The 26,898-nt window shown below is 41.1% G+C and overlaps 1 protein-coding gene across 1 annotated transcript in view; it reads right to left on the reverse strand.

The window, feature by feature from the left end:
• The window catches only part of LOC136858214 (very long chain fatty acid elongase 7), a 156,701-nt gene extending 133,881 nt beyond the window's left edge, over positions 1–22,820 (reverse strand). Inside the window, exon 1 of the mRNA XM_067137598.2 lies at positions 22,767–22,820. The gene's annotated coding sequence lies outside the window, so the exon portion shown is untranslated. The remainder of the gene's footprint in view (positions 1–22,766) is intronic.
• Between the last annotated feature and the right edge of the window lie 4,078 nt (positions 22,821–26,898).

The following is a 26,898-nucleotide window of genomic DNA, read 5'->3' on the forward strand; positions in this document are numbered from 1 at the left end:
AAACCACGAAAATACATTTCGAGGATGGCTGAGGAGGGAGTCGAACTCCCTCTACTCAGTTGACCTGCCGAGGTTGAATGGACCCAGTTCCAGCCCTTGTACCATTTTTCAAATTTCGTGGCAGAGCCGGGATTGGAACCCTGGCCTCCGAGGGTGGCAGCTAATCCCACTAACCACTACACCACAGTCCGACTTGTTGGCTGAACGGTCAGCGTACTGGCCTTCGGTTCAGATGGTCCCGGGTTCGATTCCCGGCCGGGTCGGGGATTTTAACCTTAATAGGTTAATTCCAATGGCACGGGGGCTGGGTGTATGTGTTGTCTTCATCATCATTTCACCCTCATCATGCCGCGCAGGTTGCCTGCGGGAGTCAAATAGAAAGTCCTGCACCTGGCGAGCCGAACCCGTCCTGGGATATCCCGGCACCAGAAGCCATACGACATTTCATTTTACTACACCACAGAGGCGGACAACATTATTATTACCACTCCATAATATAGGCCTATACCTTTTTCGCTATGGCAGTACCACATATCAAAGATTTGAACCTTGCACCCAGCTGTTAGAAAAAAATATTTTTCGCAACCTACCACCGGAATTAAGTTTTCCTTTCCTTTTGCACCTGTTCATATGACGAGGTTAAGTGAAATTGAATCCAGAACTTACTTCAGCTGTTGCCAACGGGATCTACGGAATACCTGTGCAGCGTCGCTGAACTATCGTGTACTCGCAACAGTACGCCCTTATCGTGCTCCCCTCTTTGAAAAATCCCCCGTCAGGCTGAGTATCTCAAGTGGTAGATCGCTGACCTGAGGTCAAGCTGGCGGGTTCCGATCCCGGGTCAGTCTGATGGTATATGAAGCAGCTCAAATTCGTCAGCCTCCTATCGGTAGATAGATAGATAGATAGATAGATAGATAGATAGATAGATAGATAGATAGATAGATAGATAGATAGATAGATAGATAGATAGATAGATGTACTGGCACGTAAAATAACTCCTGAGGGAAAAAGTTCCGTTACCTCCGCGTCTCCGAAAGCAGTAAGTGTACTTAGTGGGACTTAAAACCAAGAAAATAATAATAATAATAATAATAATAATAATAATAATAATAAGAATAATAATAATAATAATAATAATAATAATAATAATAATAATAATCATTTCATCTGTCATACATTAATCATTGCCCCAGAGGAGTGCGACAGGCTTACTAATGTCATTTGCTTTTACGTCCCACTAACTACTATTTTAGGTCTTCGGAGACGCCGAGGTGCCGGAATTTAGTCCCGCGGGAGTTCTCTTACGTGCTTCTAAATCTACCGACATGAGGCTGACGTAGTTGAGCACCTTCAAATACCACTGGACTGAGCCAGGGTCGAACCTGCCAAGTTGGGGTCAGAAGGCCAGCGCCTCAACCGTCTGAGCCACTCAGCCTGACCTGCGACAGGCTTCATTAGCCGGCATAATTCCTATCCTCACTGCTAGATGGGGGCTTCCTTCATTCCAGTCCTGACCCGGTCGAATGACTGGAAACAGGCTGTGGATTTTCAAATTATTATTATTATTATTATTATTATTATTATTATTATTATTATTATTATTATTATTATTATTATTATTATTATTATTAATAATAATATTATACCGCTTTTTACACATCTGTGGGATCGCGGGTGCGAATTGTGTCACACATGTGTATTAGGTCCTGTTTTGTGGCCGGATGCCCTTCCTGACGCCAACCCTGTACGGAGAGATGTAATCACGATTGCGTGCTTCTCTGGTGGTTCGTAGTGTGGTGCGTTGTCTGAGTATGAATAAGAAAATGCTGGGACAAACACAAATACCCAATCCCCGAGCAAGAAGAATTAATCAGATGCGATTGAAATCTGCGCATCGGTCGGTAACTGGGACACTCCAAACCGAAAGTCCAACGCTGACATTTCAGCCAATGAGTTGAACCTTCATCTTCTTCTCTTCCAACTTCGTGAATTTGAATATAACGGACGTCCATCCGAGTGAATCGAGCACGCCTATACTCTCATGGCTTTTCAGCCCGTCGAAAAAATACTTACGATACGTAATTATATAGAGTGTTTCAATGATGATAATGACTTTGAGGGATGCTAGAGATAGACACCAGTATCCATTCTAGAGAGAATATCCCGGACCAGAAATGCCTCAGTTGCACGTTCTTCCACAAAGCCGTTTTCCGTAGGTAACAGGTTTATCGGCACATAAGGGTTCAACGTGATGAGGCCTCAGCCCACTTTGACATACTGTTCGTGATCACTTCAGCTTAATCAGACGTTCCCTTACAAGTAGTTAAGAAAAGAAGCTCCTGTCGCGTGGCCAGCTCGTTCACCTGATCTCATCCCAATTGATTACTTCTTCTTCATCTTCTGGGATCATGTGAAGAGTGTTGTCTCTTGGCAAGAATCATCTCCGCACGTAACATCGTTAAAATGACGCCAAGTTGTTCGATGGAATGTGTCGGAAGTTAATACAATGTTGATATCTCCTCATCAACGATGGTTTACGCCATTTTGAACAACTGTTGTAAATGCCTTTGTAACGCAGTTCAGGTAAATGAATCTGCCACTCATTCTTTTCGCTTTTCGTTTTGTCTACTGGTTTAACGAAGGTTTCGGTGACGGAAGGATAGGAAAGTGCTAGAATCGGGAAAGTAGCTGCCATGGCCTTAATTAAAGTACAGCCCCAGAATATTCCTAGTGTGAAAATGGGAAACCACCGAAAACCATCTTCAGAGCTGCTGACGGTGGGATTCGAACCCACCATTTTCCGAATGCAAGGCACGGCCAGCTCCCACGGTGCAAAGTTTCCTAAGGTATTTTTATCCGATGTTCATAAGCATCCCAAAACAAATTTGGCTTACTTGCAGCGACTGAGTCGTTTCCGGATCGGGGTTCCCTATCTCAAATTATACGAGGCGTGTTTTTTAAGTGCCGTTTTGATATAGAAAAAAGTAATGCAAATGTTTAAACAATTCTTTTTTAGATCTAAGCCCGTACCTTATACTTCTTAGCGTAATTTCCAGGCATATTAAGGTACTTGTCATATTGTGAAGCCAGCTTCTGAATTCCATCCGCATAGAAATCTGCCGCCTGATGTGCCAGCCACTGTCGCGCGGTCCTTTTTTAGGTCATCATCACCGTCGTGGCGTTGACTTCCTAAATTCTTTTTCAGGCGCTGGAACAAGTGGTAGTCACTGGACACTACGTCACGACTGCACGAAGGATGATCAAATTGTCCCCAACCAAATGAAGCGAAGAGGTCTCGGGTTCGATTAGCCGTGTGAGATCGCACATTGACATGGAGCAAAACAATCTCCCTTGTGAGAATGACAAGCCGCTTGTTTTGGATTGCGTGAATACAACTTCCGATAATCTAAGCGTCCTGACACAATTTCATAAAGAACACTCCTTCAACTTTTAGGCAACTCATAACTTAATGACGAAATCGTAAAGCATCTCTTTTCTCGAACCCTTGCATAAACTTTTTGCTCCAAGTCTTCAGTAATGACAGACGGTCGCCCACTACGCTTCTCGCCGTGGACATTAGCACGGCCTTCTTTAAATGCTCTATCCCATTTTCTTACCATTACTTTGTCCGACTCGTTGGCTGAATGGTCAGCGTACTGGCCTTCGGTTCCCAGGGTCCCGGTTTCGATTCCCGGCCTGGTTGTAGATTTTAACCTTAATTGGATAATTCCAGTGGCTCGGGGGCTGGGTGTGTGTGGCGTATTCAACATTAGCCTAGGTAGGGCCCTCATCTTCACAGACATACAGGTCGCCTAATAGGCTGTCTACTACAAAAAGACCTGCACCAGGTTTCTCCGGAGGCCATACGCCATTAATTAACCATTCCTTTACACATAATATGTTCTCCATACACTTCACTAATCTACCGATGAATTTCAACGGCATTCACGCTTTTTCCATTTAAAAGTCGAATCACAGCACGTACTTCACACTCGGCGGGACCGTTAATCGTCAGAGGCATTTTCAATCAGCACAAACAAACGTAAATATGGGCGAATGCTTCCGCAATGGCGTCTGTGGCTTGCCTACAGATGTACGTACTGAGCGCGCATGCTCTGCACGACGATTGAAACGCTGCAGTGGCCATATTTAAAAACAGTACTTACTTGAAAACATGCTTCGTACGTGTGCCCTTCTCCAGCATCCCCGAATATCTGTATCATAACCACTGAAATATCCTGTATAACGCTTAACTGGAATTATTCTCATTCTTTCACGGTTCGAGCTCCTTGGTGGCGACACAGCGCGACCTCCCTCCCCTCCAAGGGGGATCGCGTGGTTCAATTGGTATTTTGGGACCGCCGACCTTCCTTAGGTCCTTTGTCCCAATACAACTGAAGAAATTTCCTTTGCCTGGTGCAACTGTTTTCGACAGCAACGTTTCCTCATCTGGTGAGGTGTGGCGATGTTTTGATTGCTCCTAACGACTGGAGCATTTATGCCCTAACTTCCAGTATTTCGGGGAAGGTAGGAGCAGGTGCGAATGATAGTATTTGAAATGCGGTGGTGGCGACCATTTATTTGTGAACGAGGGGTGTGTGGGTGTTTGAATTGGAGGCGATAGAGGTCTAGAGGAGTTTGTTAGGCGTACGACATTGTTGTTGTTGTTGTTGTTGTTATTATTGGATAGGCATACGATGCTTCTGGGTGGGAAGTGGTTTTGGGTTGGGGTAAGTGGGTTACGTTGTACTGGTTAAGAAGGAGAGGAGACATTTTAGAAGTTCTATGGAGGGGATGGATTTTGATTGGCAGTTAAGGTTGTACGTAAGAGAGGTGTTAAACTTTAGGTTTAATAGCGATTGTGCTTGTTGGTTGGATGGTTGAGAGTGGCGGAGGTGCTTGTTCGCAATGTAGTGGGCTTTGATTGCCTTCTTGACAAATGGGCATCCTGGGTAGGAAGTGGCCTGATTCCCTTTACAATTTGCGCACGTGGCCTGTTCCAGAGCGACTGGGCAGTTGGTGTGATGATGATGATCGCCGCATCTGTTACAGCGAGTCTCGTTAGGGCAGTTAGCAACAGTATGGTGCAGTTGGAGACAGTTGTAACACATGACTAAAAGAGAAGATTTTGGGCGAGGTGTGGTGTGAGTGGTGCGGGTTCCGTTGTGTGTGTGTGTGGGGGGGGGGATTTTTGCTGACAGGGGGAGAAAATATTTCAGGCTGTGACATGGATGTTACTGGAGAAGTTTCACAATTAGGAAGATCGGTTTGGGTAGGTGTTGTAGCTGTAGGGTGAGTGAATTCAGGGTCGGTTTGAGTGCCGAATTCCCAGAATGTAGGATACTATTCTGATAATGGTCGCCTCGATCCTGGCAAAATCCGGTGGTATTTGAAGGTACCCAAATACGTCACCTTCGTGTCGGTAGATTTAGTAGCACGTAAAAGAACTCCTGTGGGAAATTCCAGCACCTCGGCGTCTCCGAAAATCGTGAAAGTAGTTAGTGGGACGTACAGCCTATAACATTATTATTCTAAGCCTTGTTCCGTCTTCCACCGAGCTCGATAGCTGCAGTCCCTTAATTGCGGCCAGTATCCAGTATTCGGGAGATAGTGGGTTCGAACCCCACTGTCGGCAGCCCTGAAGGTTTTCCGTGGTTTCCCATTTTCACTCCAGGAAAATGCTGGGACTGTACCTTAATTGAGGCCACGGCCACTTCCTTCCCACTCCTAGGTCTTTTCTATCCCATCGTCATTATAAGGCCTATCGGTGTCAGTGCGACGTAAAGCAAATAGCAAAAAAAAAAAAAAAAAGTTTTGTCTTCTTCTTCTACCGCTTTTCCCACAATAGTGGGGTCGCGGGTGCGAACTACGTCGCGCAATTGGATTTAGCCCTGTTCTACGACCGGATGCCCTTCCTGATGTCAACCCTATATGGAGGTATGTAATCTCTAAAGCGTATTTCTGTGGTGGTTAGTGGTGTGGTGTGTTGTCTGATATGAAGGGGAGAGTGTTGGGACAGACACAAACACCCAGTCCCGAGCCAGTAGAATTAATCAGAAGCTATGAAAATCGCCGACCTGGCTGGGAATCGAACCCAGGATCCTCTGAACCGAAGGTCAGTACGCTGACAATTCAGCCAACGAGTTGGACATTCTAATTCTTGTCTAATACGGTTTAATAGTGTACCTCAGAGTGACTACTTTCCTCTATACACCCTTACTATGAAAAGTAAACATAATGCCTGATGACTCTAAATATAACGTAGGTCAAAACTTTGGAAGTTTTTAAAAGTATCTCGTCCGTTCCGGCATTCAAATAACTCATTATTACCTCACGTTTTAGAATGTCCGCTTCCGTTCAGGAACGGACGGCTTATAAAGTATTTATTTTTGTCGTAGAAGGTACTTACAACATTCCAATGCACAACACTTGGTTGTAACAGTGCGTAGAGTAGGAATTCAGTGATTTCATGCCATTTTAATTCTTTTCTACACCGGCAGCATGTTCATAATATCAGTTTCACGTGGTGTTACATGTTCACACGAATCTCCTTGTGCTCAGCTAACGTTTTAGAAACGGTGTTAAGTATGAAACTGGATGATAAGTTACTTTTCACTGTTGATTTTCAGCGTTAGCTTTTCACTCATTCACACTTTAGTCAGTCTGACTAGTTGCTTGAATGGTCAACATAGCGACCTTTGGTCGAGATATATGTCAGGACCATGTTTCTATTTAACATTTTAACAGCTAGCAAAAGTTATTCCAAATATTGCGATGTACGATAGTTCAGTTCCTGATTTCCTACCCAAGGTCTTCCACAACGTTCGAAACATACTAAAAGAAAGGGGCTAAATGTTCACAGAAAAAAAAAAAATCGCGTGGCATTACGAAGATCATCCAGCCTTGAATCTCCATTATAACACGAAATAAGAGATGGATGATGGAAGCGGAGAGAAGAATAGCCCTAGTAAAGAAAAAATTACTGCACGACAAAGAAAATTATTTTGTCACGTAGCTGTGAGCTTGCATTCGGAAGATAGTGGGTTCTAGCCCCACTGTCTGCAGCCCTGAAGATGGTTTTCCGTGATTTCCAATTTTCACACCACTAAATGCTGCGGGTGTACCTATATTAAGGCCACGGTCAATTCATTCCAAGTCCTGGACCTTTCCTACCCTATCATCGCCATGAGAATTTTCTGTGTCGGTGCGACGTAAAGCAAATTATAAAAGATAGTTTGACCAGTAAGCACATGAACGTAGTGATCCGGCTGCTTGACTGAACGGTCAGGGTAATGGCCTTCGGTTCCGAGGGCCCTAGTTTCGTTTCTCGGTTGGGCGACGATTTTAACTGCGTATAGTTGACTTCTTGGGCTTGGAGGCTGGGATTTTATGTCCGTCTTAATACATTTTCCTTCAACTAAATATATTTTAAAACCCGCTTTACGTCGCGCCGACAGAGAAAAGTCTTATGGCAAAGATGGGATAGGAAAGAGGTAGGAGTGTGAAGAAAGCGGCTGTGGCCTTAATTAAGGTACAATCGCAGTATTTGCCTAGTTTGAAAATAGGAAACAACGGAAAACCACTTTCAGGGCTGCCGACAGTGAGGTTGGAACCTATGTTCTCCCGAATGCAAACTCACAGCTGCGCGCCTCTAACCGCACGGCCACCTCGCTCGGTCATCTAGATATAACACACCACACTACCAACCACTATAGAAATATGCATTTTTAATGCATCCTTCCTGATTGGGTTGACCTCAGGAAGGGCATCCGGTCATAAAATGGGGCCAAATCCACAACAAGTGCCGATCCCAATAAATTTTGAAAATTAATAGGATGAAAAATATGAATAATATACAGGCTGGGAAGTATTTTTCAAAATCATTCGTAAGGAACACACTGGTTTATGGATGTGAAAGCAGGACAACTCGAGAAGTATTGAGTGAGAATAGAATAGAATAGAAAATAAATAGAAAGACCAAGCTCGATAGCTGCAGTCGCTTAAGTGCGGCCAGTATCCAGTAATCGGGAGATAGTGGGTTCGAGCCCCACTGCCAGCGGCCCTGAAGATGGTTTTCCGTGGTTTCCCATTTTCACACCAGGCAAATTCCGGGGCTGTACCTTAATTAAGGCCACGGCCGCTTCCTTCCAATTCCTAGGCCTTTCCTATGCCATCGTTGCCGTAAGACATATCTGTGTCGGTGCGACATAAAGCAAATAGCACAAAAAAAATAGAAAGTAGAAAAATCCTGATTTTGCAATGCCAGTGCCAAGATTCAAGAACCAATATATATATGCCTTTTCCGGATGTGGATATCTGAAGGAACGTCCTGCTTGTTTCGTTTTTTCCTACTTTTTAGGCTAGTTTAAATTCGCACTAACACATTGAAGGTTTTTGGCGACGAAACCACGGAAAACCATCTTCAGGGCTGCTTATGGTAGGACTGAAACCTACCATCTGTCGAATGCAAGCTCATATCTGCGTGACCCTAACCGCACAGTCAACTCCCTTCTTCTTCTTCTTCTTCTTCTTCTTCTACTTCTTCTTCTTCTTCTTCTTCTTCTTTTCTCCTTCTCTTCTTCTAATGCTTCAACCTTTCTGGACGTATCCTGTCATCACGGCGAATTCAGATATATTTCTCGCGTTTCGGAGCAGTTATCTTAAAAATATTAGGTATTCGCCAGGTTTATACGAACAACCTTAAAGTATTTCTTTGAAGATGGACGATTATATAGTCGCGCAAAATAAAAATAAACTGAGTGCATGGTATTGTACGTTCCTCGCAATTAACATTTTCTGATACCTTACATTAAATATTGTAAAAATATAATTCATGTATATACAAACGCCTGTGGATACCCACAACAAGAATTTTATCTGTAGGTCCAATCTTTCCTGACAAAAGAGGAGCTACAAGGAACTTATACAAAATATGCGTTCTTTTATTTTTTATTTTTTGTAAGTAACTGTACCTTTGATACTTGTGATTACCTAAAACTATAGCAAACGTTATTTCCCATCAACTGTCTCCTGTACATATTACTTTTTGTACAACAAATAACGACGTGTCTTAGCGCTGAGCGAGACGTTATTGGAATAGGAGGAAGGAGTCACTCTGTAAACGGTCGACAAATGTGTAATCATACGCATGCAAAGTGATTTTTCTGTCAACAACCGGTACAAAATATACTGTAGTTTTGTAATTAATCACACCCACGTTTATAACTGATATTGTTGTTCTTGTGCATCCCGTTTCTAAAACCAGTTACAGCCATCGGAAAGAAAATCTAGCTTTTCTGCACCTTGCTAGTTCTCTATACCTCTTCTACCGACAAGACTAGTAATCAAGCTCCTGAATGTGTTCTAAACAGATGCGAGGAGTTTCATGGCCTTCAGGTATCCTTAGGATGCATGATGCTGTGTTTTAAGGTGCAATTAATTTTCAACGAGACTTTCAAACTTGCAATCAACGTTGTTCATGTATTTGTTTATGTTGATTATTGTGCTAGTCCGTCTCTGTGGTGTAGTGGTTAGTGTGATTAGCTGCCACCCCCGGCTCAGCCACGAAATTTGAAAAGTGGTACGAGTGCTGGAATGAGGTCCACTCAGCCTCGGGAGGTCAACTGAGTAGAGGGGGATTCAATTCCCTCCTCAGCCATACAGGAAGTGGTTTTTCGTGGTTTCCCACTTCTCCTCCAGGCAAATGCCAGGATGGTACCTAACTTAACGCCACGACCGATTCCTTCCCTCTTCCTTGTCTATCCCTTCCAAACTTCCCATCCTCCCACAAGGCTCCTGTTCAGCATAGCAGACGAGGCTGCCTTGGCGAGGTACTGGTCATCCTCCCCAGTTGTATCCCCCGACCCAGAGTTTGAAGCTCCAGGAAACTGCCCTTGAGTCGGTAGAGGTGGGATCCCTTGCTGAGTCCGAAGGAAAGACCGACCGTGGAGGGTACACAGATGAAGAGAATAACAAGAAGAGGAAGAATATTGTGCTAAAGTAATTGAAACATCCAGTCAAAATGGTACAACGGAATAAAATGTAATGGTAATAATGGATGTAATACCTTTTCTTATTTATTACCTCATTTATTATGTTAATGTTTTGTTACAGTTTCACAGCAGTCCTAATCTGCCAGACGCAAACTGTGTTACGTCTCCCGTACAGCTGCAAAATTTGTTATATCCAAACTTCTAGCGTTCTGATATGTGTCCTTGATAGATAGTCTTTAGTACACTCCCATTTTATTTCAAAATGTGTTCACAAACAATGTATGACAAGATTCATATCTGTCTGCAGTTTAGCAATTGAAATATGTCTTTTTTTTTTTTTCTTCCCAGCATTCTGCCATTCTACTCACATGGACATAACAGGGTTTGCTCATGCGCAACGCAATTGCTCATTTCATGCTTCGAAACTCTCAGCGTTTATTAGTTGTACACATTGTTGGAAATCACTCTGTATAGAACACAGCCTACACTCGAAATTACAATTTTTGTTTTAGCAATGGTCAGTATTAGGCCTATCATAATGTTAAGCTATCGACAATGCAACATACTCTTTTCAGTAGATCGGATCATGAACACATCTCCTGTCCAATTCCAAAGCATTGTGCCTCTGAAACTAGACCATCGTGTTTCTCGCTAACTGCACTCACTGCAATGTTTTACGCACCTACGTAACATGAGTCGGGAGGAGGACGGATTTTGTGCCGTTTCCTGAATGGAAGGTAAAAGACAGATGAGCATTACGAAGACCCTGAGATTCAAAGCTTAGCTCTCTCTCTCTCTCTCTCTCTCTCTCTCTCTCTCTCTCTCTCTCAACTGCGGAGTCAGAGTCATTAATCAATCACTGAAATTGAAAAAAAAAGAGAATATCTAGACAAGACTTAAAGAGAAGCCGTAAGATTGTTGAGAAGTTATTATGTTTGACATATGTGTTAACTGAAGGTGCTTGAAGTCACACGTGCGTCACGGGTTTAGTGACAAGTGTTAGAGAGCAAATCTTACATAACTCGATTTCACTTATCAAAACGACGTAAAGAGGTTAAGTTACACTCAGCCATTATAATAATAATAATAATAATAATAATAATAATAATAATAATAATAATAATAATGATGATGATGAAAATCCACAGCCTGTTTCCAGTCATCCGACCGGGTCAGGAATGGAATGAATGAAGCCCCCATCTAGCGGCGAGGATGGGAATTGTGCCGGCTGCCGAAGCCTGTCGCACTTCTCTGGGGCAATGATTAATGAATGATTACTGAAATGAAATGATATAGGAGATTGTTGCTAGAATGAAAGGTGACAGGGAAAATCGGAGTACCCGGAGAAAAACCTGTCCCGCCTCCGCTTTGTCCAACACAAATCTCACGTGGAGTAACCGGGATTTGAACCACGAAACCCAGCGTGAGAGGCCGGGGCACTGCCGCCTGAGCCACGGAGCTCAACAATAATAACATCATAATCTAATTGTCATAATATATATAATAGGATGTTGGTACGTTTGAGAGTAATATAGGCCTACTTAAAAACTACTTGACCGATTTTGCTGTTAATGTCATATTTTGTTCTCATTACTTGCGAGAGGATTTGCGAACTGGTTTGAATGAATTCGGATAGGTAGTTTTATTATTATTATTATTATTATTATTATTATTATTATTATTATTATTATTATTATTATTATTATTATTATTATGTAATATTAAAATTCCAAAACCGCACCAAGAGTGGATCGACTTGATGGACAGATCGTCGCTAGGTGACAGCAGCTTACGCTATATCATGGTAGTCCGGTAATAAATGCTGTGTATAGGAGGATGCAAAGCCGCCATGATTACAAACTACCTTTCCTGATAGGAGGTTCATTCTTATACCTGTTATTTGGAAATAGCAATCCAAAATGCCGTGATCGAGATGTACCTTCATGTCATAAGACCAACTTTGATTAGTCTGCCCAGTTATAAAAAATGTAGCTGTGTATTAGATGTGTAAAATATTTAAGAAACTGTCAAAAATATAGAATATCAACAGTGGAATGACACGAATTATCACCCACTTCTAACGAAGAGTAACTGGGGGTTCCCAGCGACCAACGGCGAGTCTATGTAATCTATATATTTATATATACATAAATGTAATTGTACGTGGGTATGTATGTATTACATCTCCTAAACCACTGGAGCGATTTAAACCAAACTTGGTACACTTGTGACTTAGTGTCAGGAGACAAACCTCGTGGGTGGGGGAGGGCGAGAGGGTTGGTTATAAAATAAATTGAAAATAACGTCGAATCCATACTTTTCGGGGTCGCTGAGATGAATAGTAACACTCCGGATTTTTTTTTTTCCAAGTTCAGGCCCCTTTTGGTTGGGGGCGGGGGGCCGAGTGAGATACAAAAATAATCGAAAATAGTGTCGAATAATTCTCGGGGTCGCTGATATGAATAGTAGCACTCCGGATTTTGTTATCCCTTATGAGTGGGGGTCGACGGGGTGTCGAGGGGATGCAGATCTAAAATTAATCCAAATTAGTGTTCAGTCCATAGTGTTCGGTGTCGCTGAGGTGAATAGTGACACTCCCGATTTTATAAAGTCCAATTTCAGACCCATTTCGTTTGGGGGGAGTGGGAGTGAGATATAAAAATATCCAAAAATATTGTCGAATCCATAGTTCTCGGGGGCGCTGAGATGAATAATGACACTCCAGTTTGTTTAAGTCGAATTTTAGCACCCCTTGGGGTGGGGTTGAGGGGGGAGTGAGATATAATAATAATAATAATAATAATAATAATAATAATAATAATAATAATAATAATAATAATAATAAAATAATAATAATAATAATAATAGAGTCACCGAGCTCGATAGCTGCAGTCACATAAGTGCGGCCAGTATCCAGTATTCGGGAGATAGGGGGTTCGAACCCCACTGTCGGCAGCCGTGAAGATGGTTTTCCGTGGTTTCCCATTTCACAGCAGGGAAATGCTGGGGCTGTACCTTAATTAAGGCCACGGCCGTTTCCTTCCCAGTCCTAACCCATTCCTGTCCTATAGTCGCCATAAGACCTATCTGTGTCGGTGCGACGTAAAGCTAATAGCAAGATAATAGGCTCAAATCCACAGTTTTTAGGGTCGCTGAGATGAATAGAGACACTCCGGACTTTTTATAAGTCCAAATTCAGCCCCCTTTGTGGTGGGGGATTAGGAAGGAGTGAGTATAAAATAAACGAAAGTAGGTCGTATCCAAAGTTTTAAGGGTCACTGGAATGAACAGTGACACTTCGGATTGTTTAAGTCCAAGTTCCGCTTCCTTTGACATAGGGGTGAGAAAAAATGAAAAAAATTGGTACAAATATTACTTACTATTTGTGAAAAATGCTGCTGGGGGAACTACCCTCTTAGGGTATGGATTGAAATATACATATACATAAAAACAACTGATTCTATTCTGAAACCATAGTTTTCAGGACTATGATGCGATATCTACCAAACTTGGTACACATATGACTTACTATCAGGAGACTAACAGCGTGGTGATAAGGCACCCCTAGCACCGTGAGGGGGGGGGGGGATCGTGAGGCATAAAATTCGGAAATAGTGTTGAATCCACAGATTTCGGAGTCGCTGAGGTGAATAGTGCTACTGCGGAACTTTTTAAAGTTCAAGTTCAGCCCCTGGCATAGGGGATGAGAAAGGGTAAAAAATAAAATGACCAAAATGTCCGAAATTATGAATGTATGTGTACCTTTTCCAGCATAGCTGTCAACTAAATTTGGTGCAAATATTACCCCAAAACCCCACGGCGCAACAGCCTCGAAGGTCCAAGGCCTACCGAGCGACCGCTGCTCATCCCCAAGGCCTGCAGATTACGAGGTGTCGTGTGGTCAGCACGATGAATCCTCTCGGGCATTATTCTTGGTGGGGACGAGACACCACTAGAAACTTTAAGGAAGTGGGGAAATGCAAATATAAAGAAAAACGACCAGTAATAGTTTCGAATCAATAGTTTTCAGGACTACTGCGGCGATTTGAACCAAACTCGGTACACTTATGACTTACTGTGAGGAGACTAACCGCGTGGGGGTAACACACCCCTAGCAACCTTAGGGGTGCGAGTGAGGGGTGTGGAATATAAAAATAATCGAAAACAGTGTCGAATCCATAGTTTTCGGAGTCGTTGAAATGAATAGTGACACTCCGGATGTAGTTTAAGTCCAAGTTGAACCCCAGTATGAGAAGGGGTGAAGAAATGAAAATGTCCAAATGACCGAGATTATGGATATTTGTATGTATGTTGCAGTATAGGTGTCCACTGAACTTGGTGAAAATATTACCTGCTTTCTGGAAAAAATACTGTGGGGGCAAGACACCACTAGAAGCCCTAGGGAAGGGGGTGAAATATAACTATAAACGACGGATATTTGTTTTTAATCCGTACTTTTCTGGACTACGGAAGAGATTTCAGCCAATCTTGGCACACTTATGACCTACTGTCAGGAGACAAACTGCGAGAAGGTATGGTAACCCTAGCACCACTAGGGGTGGGGTGGGATGGGCTGGGAAGTAAAAATAATCGAAAATATTTTCGAATCCATAGTTTTCGTGGTCACTGAGAAGCATAGTGACATTCAGGACGTCGTTCAAGTCCATTTTCATCCCCCATCGGCATGGAGATGAGAAGGGGTGGAAAAGAAATTGTCAAAATTGACCGAAATTACGGATGTATGAGTGTTTCTTCCAACATAACCCTCAAACAAAATTTGTACACATATGACTTACAATTCTATCTGAACAAAATACTGTTGGTTAAAACACCCCTTGCACTCCTAGCGGAGGTGATAAAGTATAAAAGTAAACAAAAATGACTGATATTAATGTCGAATACCTTCGTTTACGAGGTAGCTGAGTTGAACTCTAACACTCTGGATGGTTAAGTCATACATACGGGAGTATGTGGGTATATTTCAGAATAGCTTTCAACGAAACTTGGTACACATATGACTTACCATCTCGGAAAAAAAATATGGAGAAGAAACATACCAACCCCGCTGGGGGTGGTGAATGGGAGGGGGGTGGCAGTTAAAAATAATAGAAAATAACCAGTATTAATGTCGAATCCTTTACTTATGTGTCCCTGAGACGAATTGTGACGCCTCCATTAAAACGGGAGGCTGAACGGGGTTTAATAGTAAATAGTCTAAAATGACAGATTAGTTTTGAATCCACTGCTTTTGGGGTCACGAGGCTGATTGGTGACAGTCCCAAAGACAGTTGAAATCGTGTACATCATATGAATAGCGCGACTGATAAATATATGTAGTTATCACGTATTATTTTTTTGAAAGGATCAAATACTTCCCAGTAAATTCGACTTTCCACAAGGTAATCTAAAACTTGAAATGAAACACATCTTTTTATTATTATTCTACCACTTTTCCACCATCTGTGGGGCCGAACATGTGAATTTGGCTCTGTTTTACGGCCGGATGCCCTTCCTGACGTCAACCCTATTTGGAGGGATGTAATCACTATTGCGTGTTTCTGTGGCGGTTGGTAATGTATATGTTGTCTGACTATGAAGATGAAAGTGTTGGAACAAACATAAACATCTAGTCCCCGAGCCAGAAGAATAAATCGGATGCGATTAAAATACCCGACCAGGGACCCTCTGAACCGAACGCCTTAACCCTGATCCTTCAGCCAATGAGTCGGACTGAAATCAAACACATTTAATAACTCTAAAACTACATAATATATGGTATAAATCAATATCCCAAAAAGGAACTCTATAAAAATGTACTTCACACATAACTAACTGGTAATACTAATCTTAAAAGTAAACATTCATAAACGAACAGGACAACGCCGGGTACTACAGCTAGTAATAATATAGAAATGTAACTAAATTTGAAAACATCCACCGCTGTCAGAAATTTAAATATCTGGGAACCCCCCACCATTTGAACGAAAGGGTGGCACTAGGAGAATGTATGAGAAGGATGGAGATTGATTCCAGACTGTCACTGAAATTAAAAATTCAAGTCTGTCCGCATTCAAGCCACATTAAAGCATTATTGTACGTTGTCAGAATAGTGTGTTTCTATGTGACGAAAATTCTGACAGGGGTAACGGATCCAGTCATTGATAAAAGTAAAAGAAGATTCCTCAAATAAATTTTGGATTCGAAGGTTAAAGAAGCAACATCTTCCGCTTGGGACTAAATGAGGAGCTTTGTTACGTATTCCATAAAATAACAATTTCTGTTAGGAATAACATCCTATAAATGCATCAATGAATCCAAGGGTCCGAATCACAAGATACTGACCCGGCAAGAAAACGGAAAATCCAATCTTTGTGGCTATATGTGGTACACAAATTCTCGAAAGAAGTGGTTATGGAACAGGGAGAAATGCAGAAAAGAAAGAGTCTTTAGGAAGAAAATTTCAGAAATGAGAGATACCTTCTAGAATCGAATTGGCCTTGCGGTTAGGGGCGCGCAACTGTGAGCTTTCATCCGTGAGATAGTGGGTTCGAACCCCACTGTCGGCAGCCCTGAAGATGGTTTTCCGTGGTTTCCCATTTTCACACCTAAATTAAAGCCAAGGCTGCTTCCTTACAACTCCTAGGCCTTCCCTATCCCATCGTCGCCATAAGACCTATCTGTGTCGGTGTGACGTAAAGCCAATTGCATCACCTATCAAATCTCCTATATACAGTATGTCTAATTCTTCCCTCGGCTATATAAAATCCCTTAAATATGTCTAATACTTTGTCCCATTTCCTGATACGGTGTCGGGAATGAGGTGAGATGGAATTATATGCCATGCTTTTACGGCTGGATGTCCTTTCTGACGCCAGCTGCAGTTGAGGAGCAAATGAATATAAAACGAATGATGGTAAAGGGAAATGGGTAAGAAGATGGAAGGAATCGGTTGTACCCTATGAATATGAACTGTCCCGGCGTTTGTCTAGAAATGAAAATGGAAAACCACAGGGGGGAGGGGAAATCTGAGGACAGCTGACGATGGGGTCCGAACCCTCTAGTCCTACGAATGTAGAGATCTGCATTACACACACATATATATATATTAATGAACTTAACTGTGTTATTGCTAATCACGAAGATAAATCCTTTAAAGGACCAAACGTGGAAGTCATCGGCCTCACACATTTTACTATATTATTATTATTAATATTATTATTATTATTATTAATTTTATAGTGGCAGGAATAGTAGAACACCTTTTTAAGACGTAGGCCTAGATCACGTACTGTATTGCAGTTTTGCTCAAAACAGTTACAATCTTTGATCTGAAAATATTTACAAGTATTGTCAATGTTACTATTAATTCTAAAATTCAGTCTTCCCTTAAATGAAATTTATGTACACATTGACTACAACATATTTTGCTATACTTTCTACGTCGTGCTGTCACAGACAGATCTCATGGGGCGAATGGGATAGGAAAGTGCTATGATTCGGAAGGAAGGGAACAAGGTACAGCCCCAGTATTTGCCTGCTATGAAAATGTGTTCCATGAAAAACGATCTTTTGGGCTGCCGACAGTGGGATTCGAAACCCACCACTTCCCGAAAGCAACCTCGCGGATATATGACCCAAAACCATGTGTCACACTTTCTCGTTGCTACAACATTTGTATGGTTCAATTAAACTAACACATTCTCAAGACGATAACGCTGGAGTCTTCGCTGTGAGCCTCGTCATGCATTCTGCTGACAAGAAAGGAAAATGTATAAAAATAACGAGCACTCCATTCAATCTATTTTCCATTAAACGGTGATACAAAAATCGAGCGGTGATTAATTTACTGCACCACAAAACAATTATTTGTCACTACCTAGTTTTATCTGATGGCTCTGCTCTTGCACCAGTTTCACGAATAGTAATTATTGACTCAAGTGTACTTTAAATGAATGATTTTTGCTGAATCACTTTAACCATGCTGTGAAATGTATAAAGAGTGAGGTTATGATCACATTACAATGTACCGGTGGTGTTATTTTGTTCACATACTCTCATCAGTTATTTTTATTATTTATATGCTCTCAAATGAAAATGATAATTAAAACGTTCAAAAAAATGCAAATATTCTTAATTAAAGTATGATTTAGAGTTTACCGTACTATAGTTATAATGACAGCTTCTAACTCTAACTCATATCCTCAACATTTATATACCAAGCGGGAAAATACTTTCATCCCCACTTTTAATGCACCCGCAATATCTTACGCCTTCATTATTATGACACCCATACATCCCTCGATCGTAATTAATTTCACTAGGACTTCAAAACAGCTGATAACTTGAACACATACGATGTAACAGAGACTGCGCAGCAAGATATCACTCCCAGTATCAAAATTGCTGCTGGCCTCTGTTCACTGGCAACTAGAAATCGCCTCTTGTTATTGTGTCACTGATAAAATCACAGTGATCGAAGACGAACCCTCACTGCTTCACTGGTGAACGAAAAATCACGTTTTAGCCCATCTCTACTGACGAATATACACGTTGTCCTATTTAAATATAGCAAATGACATTCGTTTGTTAAATAAACTTTACTCGGACGATTAGTTATATTTAATTAAAAGTTTCGATGTTGTTGTTGTTGATATGAGCGTGTAAAGAAATTTGGTCGAAAATCAGCGTAAAATCTCTTTGCAGTGGCTGATATACTCAAGTCAAAATTGTAAAATTGTGCTCAGACCGTTGGAGTGGATCAGAAATATCAAGAAAAGTCCGCCATGAGTGGGGTTGAACGGACAATGATCACCAGAAAGCCGAGCATGCAAAAGCCGGATACGTGTTCTTCTGCTCACATGTCCAAATATTGTGTGTCATAATGATGTCATTAACGGAGAAGATCTGGAAGGGAACCATGGACTGAAGATGCATGCTTCTATGGTCGAACTATAAACATTAATGGTGGGCGTCCTTCCTTAAAATCATTCCTTAGTGAGAAGAATAGAAAATCCAGAGTGCAGTTTGCGAAAATTTGCATCATGGACCGACCTCTGAAGTGAAGAAATTCTGTTTAGTGTGTTATCAAAAGTTCCATTGAAGTATATTCGATGCTCTAGCAAAAAGTTAAACGACAAAAGACATCAAGTAACCACTATGAAGCATGGAGAAGTGAGCATCATGGTATAGTGATTTTTGTCCATAAGTGGTATTCGTCATCCGTTCGAGATTGATGGGAATAAGGACCAATCCAAATACAGAAGGTTGCTAATATACAACGTGATGATTCGTACAAGAAATAATATGCCGGGTAAATGAATATTTCAACACGATAGTGATCCTAACCAAGGTTAAGCAGAAAGTCAGCGTACTGGAATAGCCAAGCCGGAGTCCGGATATGAAACTAATAGAACATCTTTGGGAGACTTGGATGGACGTGTTCGGAAAACAGCCTGCAGCAATAAGATGTATTTCCACATAGAATTGTCTCAGCGCGGAGAAAAAAATTCACGGGAGCACTTTGTCAAGCTCGTTGACTCCATATTATCAAGATGTACTGCAGTAATTAAGTCAAATAACTATGCCCTACTAATTTCCAGGAATCAGAAGCTATCATTCAGTTCAATTTTGTTGCTTTCCTTTGTAGTAAATATATTTCTGAGAAATAATTATTGTAATGTTTATCTATGATTTCATATAATTTAGGCATTAAATCGAAATGAATACCTTTCTTTATATAAGCTCATTAGGTGGCTTAATTTATTTCATTTAATTTTTAATGCACGTATTCGTAATGGGAATTTCTTGACCTTACAATATATATAATTTTTCAGGTCATTTCTCGTCATTTTCTGCCAACTTTTACTTTAGGTATTTTCTTCCTTTTTGCATCATTGTACTGCCCTTTTCAGCTATTCATTTCAATAATATCTAGTTTAATTCAGTTTTATGTGTCTTACATTATAAATTGTCTGCATTTTTACAGCATCTGAATACCATCAAACATTAGAACGACACTTCAACAAGTTGCGGAAGTTGTACGCTTTGACATGAGGTAATAAATAATAATAATAATAATAATAATAATAATAATAATAATAATAATAATAATAATAATCATAATCGTATGGCCTCAGCTACCGTGTACAGGTATTTTAATTTGACGCCATCTAGCTTCTTGATCGTGAATTTAGACGCTTCATTTTACTCTATACCCACTCGATAGGAGAGTCAACCGAATCTCCCTTGAGTGTCTCTGGTTGAGTTTTAATTAATGTTGTGGGGTAAACACGAAGTGTGTCACCAGAAATATTTTACATGCCAGCATCGTACGACATGGAAAGTAGAATGGACTTTCTTCCGCCCTACAAAAATCCGACTACCTCTGCCGGGTATGAAGCCGCTATCTTGGGATCTGGAGTTCGACTCTACCTCTGATTCACAGTGGGAGCTGTGAAATGACGTAACTTTCTATAATACTTGTCTGCATTTAATTTGTTGTAAGAGGAACTTCATGTCAAACACGGAGCTAAAATACGTCTAGCGTGTTTTTGCATCAACATTATTATTATTATTATTATTATTATTATTATTATTATTATTATTATTATTATTATTTCGAGATGTTTAGAAATTTTAATCGCACAATTGCGAATTACATACCTTTTTCAATATTCTTACTCAGTAGGTGGCTTCCTTAGTAATATTGGGGTCATTTTTGAGGACTCTTGGGTCATTTTATGGGTCTTTTTTGACAGATACCAGGTCATTAAAATCCGTAACCTGCTCAATAACACGCTGGCCGAGGAGATCTTTTTCCTCTTCCTTGCCTAAATGGAGTTTTCTGTCTACCGTATTATTGTAGTGGATATAAGAATGATACATGAATAGCACTGACAGTGTATTTTCGACGTTTCTTCTGTCTTCTTCTTTTCATCGGTGATACAGCCGGGATCTGTATTCTTTCGTCATAAAGGTTATCTTGATTGACAGAGCAGGTCTCCGTACGAGCGTTAACTACAGCAATACCAAGATACTTTTCGTTACACGCATTTCCAACAGTGAGATATTAAATGCCCACAAAGAAAGCTGTTTTTAGCATCAGTTATACGGGTTACGTGATAGTTGTATACAAAGACGGTTGAAAAGATACTACTTCCAAATCTATGGATTTCATTTCAATTTCTTCTAAATTGAATTAATTCTGCAATCACTGTTTCAAGAGAGCTATCACGTATATCACGCTTGAACATGTTTACCTTTCGGTCGAAGCAGAAAAATTACATCAGAAAATCGTCAACTTCAGAAAAAACATTAAGTAGTATTTAAAAATTTATAAATTTGTTAATATGTAATTATTTTTCAAAAATTGATCCTTAGTATTATCAACGCTGGGCATCTGAGGCCCATGAACAATATTTGAATAGAAACTGTTTAATAATTGATATATGTAATATATTATTACGTTTTGCTACCCAAGTTATTGTAATTCACAATAGAATGTGTTTCAAATTTCTGTGTTGATAGATGCAGTTACAGCACACAAAAAGTTAAATCAGTGGGCTTCTAAGGTAATCATTATCACAATTGTTAAGGCTGGAGATATTTGTACGCTCATCAAGTTTTCCTGTCATTACTGATGATTTCCGGAGTCATTTCTCGTCACTGTACGTCCCACAATATTGCCACCAGGAGTGACTGATAGATACACTACTCGCTATGACTCCTGGGCACTTGATAAGTTTTAAATAAAATACTTTATCCAGGTTTATCCAGGTATTTCTAGGGTTGCTGAAGCCACCTGGGTTATTTTGGGATTTTCCAGGAGGATTTGGGCCGTACGTCCCGACGCCAGGAAAAAATTCCAACTTGTGATCGACCGGGAATTGAACATTGGCCGTCTAGATGATGAGCCTGCAGCTAAGCAACTACGTTATTTACGCCTCGTCAAAGAATGAGTAAAATACCCACTAAATCTGCTCAGAAGTCAGAGAAAAACGAATCTGTACCAAGGCATGTGCCATCAGTAGTACATTACTGCCCTTAACAACGACATGAGTGTATCACCGATGGTATATGACGGCCCCTCAGAATGACGTGTGTTTATCACAGGTGGTATATGACGGCCCCTGACTACGATGTGTGCGTATCACCGGTGGTATATGACGACCCCTGAGAATGACGTGTGTGTAACACCGGTGGTAGGTATATGACGGCCCCTCAGAATGATGTGTGTGTATCACCGGCGGTATATGACGACCCCTGAGAACGAAATGAAGCATTAAAGAAAGTATGTTGAGTCTTCAGCTCGAAGGCTGGCTAGATCCTCAATAGCTTGACCGTCAACTGTTATAAATAGTCTAGATATCACTGAAGAGATCTACTAGGGAAGTGAGGAATAAGGTAGTTTCCTGTTGCGTTCCTCAATGAGCCAGAAGATGCTATTATATATCAGTCTGCCAAGTCCACCGAAACGAACACGCCGCTGACCACATGAGCAACATTTTCACTCCATTTATCACAGGGACTAGCTGTATAAAGAACTGTATTACTAGCAGCGTTCACATCTCACTTTCATGTTGTCAAATCAAAGGAAAAGGCTGAGCAGGCCAATAAAAATAACAAAAAAATAACAAAATTGTTCTAGTCCATACCAGAAGATAAACACTATTATCTCGCCAAAAATAGATCTGGACATCATTAAAGATTAATTACTGCATATTATGCACAAATTATTTTCCAAGAAATAGAGTACATAGATCTCTCACATACCTGCGAGTGTTACCGAGGAGCGGACAGCGAGGAGCCTTACGGGAGAAAGACTGTCGAGATGTCTATTGCCAGATGAAATGGAGAGTGTGGCAGGTAGGAGTGAAGGCGGGAGTGGGGTTAGATCGTGTTGTGGTGGTAAAGAGCTCCCGTGCTTCTCGCGACACTAATCGTTGACCTTGTAGTGGCTAATTGAGTGTCTTCTTAACTACTGTGACGTACTGCTTTTTACTACCGTGTTTCTCCACAGCAATTCCCTCGGTAATTTTAGTGGTCTAACCAGGAACATTGAATAATGAGGCTCATTATCTACATTTTTACTTCTCCTGTGACCGGGCGAGTTGGCCGTGCGGTTAGGGGCGTACAGCTATGGGCTTGCATTCCGGAGATAGTGGGTTAGAACCCCACTGTCGGCAACCCTGAAGATGTTTTCCGTGGTTTCCCATTTTCACCCCAAGCAAGTGTTGGTGTTGTACCTTAATTAAGGTCACGGCCGCTTCCTTCCCATCCCTAGGCCTTTCTTATCCCATCGTCGTCATAAGACCTATTTGTGTCGGCGCGACGTAAAGCAAATAGCAAAAAGAATCCTGTGTTTTATACACGCGCTTCCTTTACGATTACTACTACTACTACTACTACTACTACTACTACTACTACTAATAATAATAATAATAATAATAATAATAATAATAATAATAATAATAATAATAATCTTCTTTATGTGTTTACCCTCCAGGGTCGGTTTTTCCCTCGAACTCAACAAGGGATCCCACCTCTACCGCCTCAAGAGCAGTGTCCTGGAGCTTCAGACTCTGGGTCGGGGATACAACTGGGATGACCAGTACCTCACCCAGGCGGCCTCATCTGTAATGCTGAAGAGGGGCCTTGGTGGGGGATGGGAAGATCGGAGGAGATGGTCAAGGAAGAGGGAAGGAAGTGGCCATGGCCGTAATTTAGGCACCATCCCGGCATTTGCCTGGAGGAGAAGTGGGAAACCACGGATAACCACTTCCAGGATGGCTGAGGTGGGAATCGAACCTACCTCTACTCAGATGACCTCCCGAGGCTGAGTGGACCCCGTTCCAGCCCTCGTACCACTTTTCAAATTTCGTGGCAGAGCCGGGAACTGAACCCGGGCCTCCGGGGGTGGCAGCTAATCACACTAACCACTACACCACAGAGGCGAACATAATAATAATAATAATAATAATAATAATAATAATAATAATAATAATAATAATAATACTAATAATAATAATAATAACGTAAACGGAATTACATGTCAAAGAACGGAAACATCATATCGACTTTCCGAAATATTTACAACAAAAAACGCATTTCCAAACACACATAAAATTCCACAGTTCTAGCCCTTCAGGCAAGCAACTCAATGTTGAAAACATCCTAGGGATATGAGCTACGAATTTTAGATAAATATAATATCATAAAGTATGAGAATATATTCTTTATTTATTCCTAAAAATTACACTCCTTTTCACAATCATCGTTATCCGGTCGATTAGATTATCAGTTTGCCTTTCTCTGCCACTACGAGCGCTAATGTGAGTAAAGCATTGATTCACTTAAGCCCTTATAACATTCGGTGTGGACATTTTTCAAAAAAATCAGAAAATGCCTGAGGGTATTGAACTAAGGAACACATTACAGGAAGAATTATGTAAATAAGTTAATTTAGCTAGGATTTGAATGAAAAAGAATGCAAGTAAAGAAACAAGCGATTTTAGACTCTTTCTCCGAAACTTAATTTACGCCGGAAGAGATTTTCGATTTTTAAAGTTCTTTTTGCTAGTGGCTTTACGTCGCACCGACACAGATAAGTCTTATGAGGACGATGGGACAGGAAAGGGCTAGGACTGGGAAGGAAGTGGACGTGGCCTTAAATGAGGTACAGCCCCAGCATTTGTATGGTGTGAAAATGGGGAAACCGCGTAAAACCAACTTCAGGGTTGCCGACAGTGGGATTCGGACCCACTATCTCCCGGATGCAAGCTCACAGCTTCGCACACCTAACCACACGGCCAACTCACCCAATTTTTTAAAGTTTGATGGAGCTGTCCAAGACTCGCAATTTGAAACCTTTCCGGACCCTTTAGTCCTTCAGCTTTCGGCACAATTGAGAAAATTGCTTAATTTTTCGTTTTTTGTAGTATGGAGTCCCTACATTGTCTGGTAAGAAAAGTTTCCAATATTAGAAAAATACATTGTAATACAATCAATCAATCAATCAATCAATCAATCAATCAATCAATCAATCAATCAATCAATCAATCAATCAATCAATCAATCAATCAATCAATCAATCAATCAATCAATCAATCAATCAATCAATCAATCAGTCAATACTGACCTGCATTTAGGGCAGTCACCCAGGGGGCAGATTCCCTATCTGTTGTTTTCCTACACTTTTCTTAAATTATTTAAATGACACTGGAGATTTACTCAACATCTCCCTTGGTAAGTTATTCCAATCCCTAACTCCCCTTCCTATAAATGAATATTTGCCCCAATTTTTCCTCTTGTATGCCAACTTTATCTTCATATTGTGATCTTTCATACTTTTAAAGACGCCACTCAAATTTATTCGTCTACTTATGTCTTTCCACGTCATTTCTCCGCTGACAGCTCGGAACATACCACTCAGTCGAGCAGCTCGTCTCCTTTTCCCCAGTTCTTCCCAGCCCAAACTTTGCAACATTTTTGTAACGCTACTCTTTTGTCGGTAATCACCCAGAACAAATCGAGTTGCTTTTCTTTGGATTTTTTTTTTCCAGTTCTTGAATCAAGTAATCTTGGTGATGGCCCCATACACTGGAACCATACTCTAGTTGGGGTCTTACCAGAGACTTATAAGCCCCCTCCTTTACATCCTTACTACAACCCCTAAACACCCTCATAATCATGTACAGAGATCTGTATCCTTTATTAATAATCCCATTTATGTGATTACCCCAATGAAGATCTTTCCTTATATTAACACCCAGATACTTACAATGATCCCCAAAAGGAACTTTCACCCCATAAACGCAGTAATTAAAACTCAGAGGACTTTTCCTATTTGTGAAACTCACAACCTGACTTTTAACCCCATTTATCAACATACCATTACCAACTGTCCATTTCACAACATTATCGAGGTCATTTTTCAGTTGCTCACAATCTTGTAAGTTATTTCTTACTCTATAGAGAAAAACATCAACCACAAAAAGCGTTACCTCTGATTCCACTCCTTTACTCATAATTATCATTTATATCATTTATACGGTCATTAAACCAGAATGTCTTCATATATAGGAAGCAGTAATTTAACAGAAAAACAGTCATTGAAAGTACTAGGGAAAAAGAACACAAAATCACAGGGAAAATGTTAGCTCACTAGCAAATAGTGAGCCATCTAAGCTTGCATATTACCGAGCTCGATACCTGCAGTCGCTTAAGTGCGGCCAGTATCCAGTATTCGGGAGATAGTAGGTTCGAACCCCACTGTCGGCAGCCCTGAAAATGGTTTTCCGTGGTTTCCCATTTTCACACCAGGAAAATGCTGGGCTGTACCTTAATTAAGGCCACGGCCGCTTCCTTCCAACTCCTAGTCCTTTCCTGTCCCATCGTCGCCATAAGAAATATTTGTGTCGGTGCGACGTAAAGCAACTAGCAAAAAAAAAAAAAAAACCACAACTTGCATATTGGAACTTGGGAGGTAAGAGGACTCCCGCAAACAGATAAACTCCACTCCTTGAAATGAGAGCTGATGAGAGAGAATATCAACATAGCCTATGCGGCATTGCCAAAACTCATTGGCACGATCGAGGACACTTCACAACAGGCACCGGTGTAAATGGAGTAGTAAACAAGAGGATCACAAAGTATGTCCTATCCTACTTAGCTATAAACGGTAGGGTGGTAAAACTGATCCTGCAAGCGAATCCTGAGAACTTCCACCTGATACAAGTCTACATGCCCACATCAGATGCACCAGACGAAGAGGCTGAAATGTTGTACAATCAGATAGCAGGAGAACGCGATATAATTCCAAGAAAGCAGCCAGTCTACATCTTAGATGACTTCAATGCCAAAGTTGGATGCACCAAAGTTGACCTACATCTCCGAGACGTCGTTG

Source organism: Anabrus simplex, chromosome 1 (genome assembly GCF_040414725.1).
Source record: "Anabrus simplex isolate iqAnaSimp1 chromosome 1, ASM4041472v1, whole genome shotgun sequence".
NCBI lineage: Eukaryota > Metazoa > Arthropoda > Insecta > Orthoptera > Tettigoniidae > Anabrus > Anabrus simplex.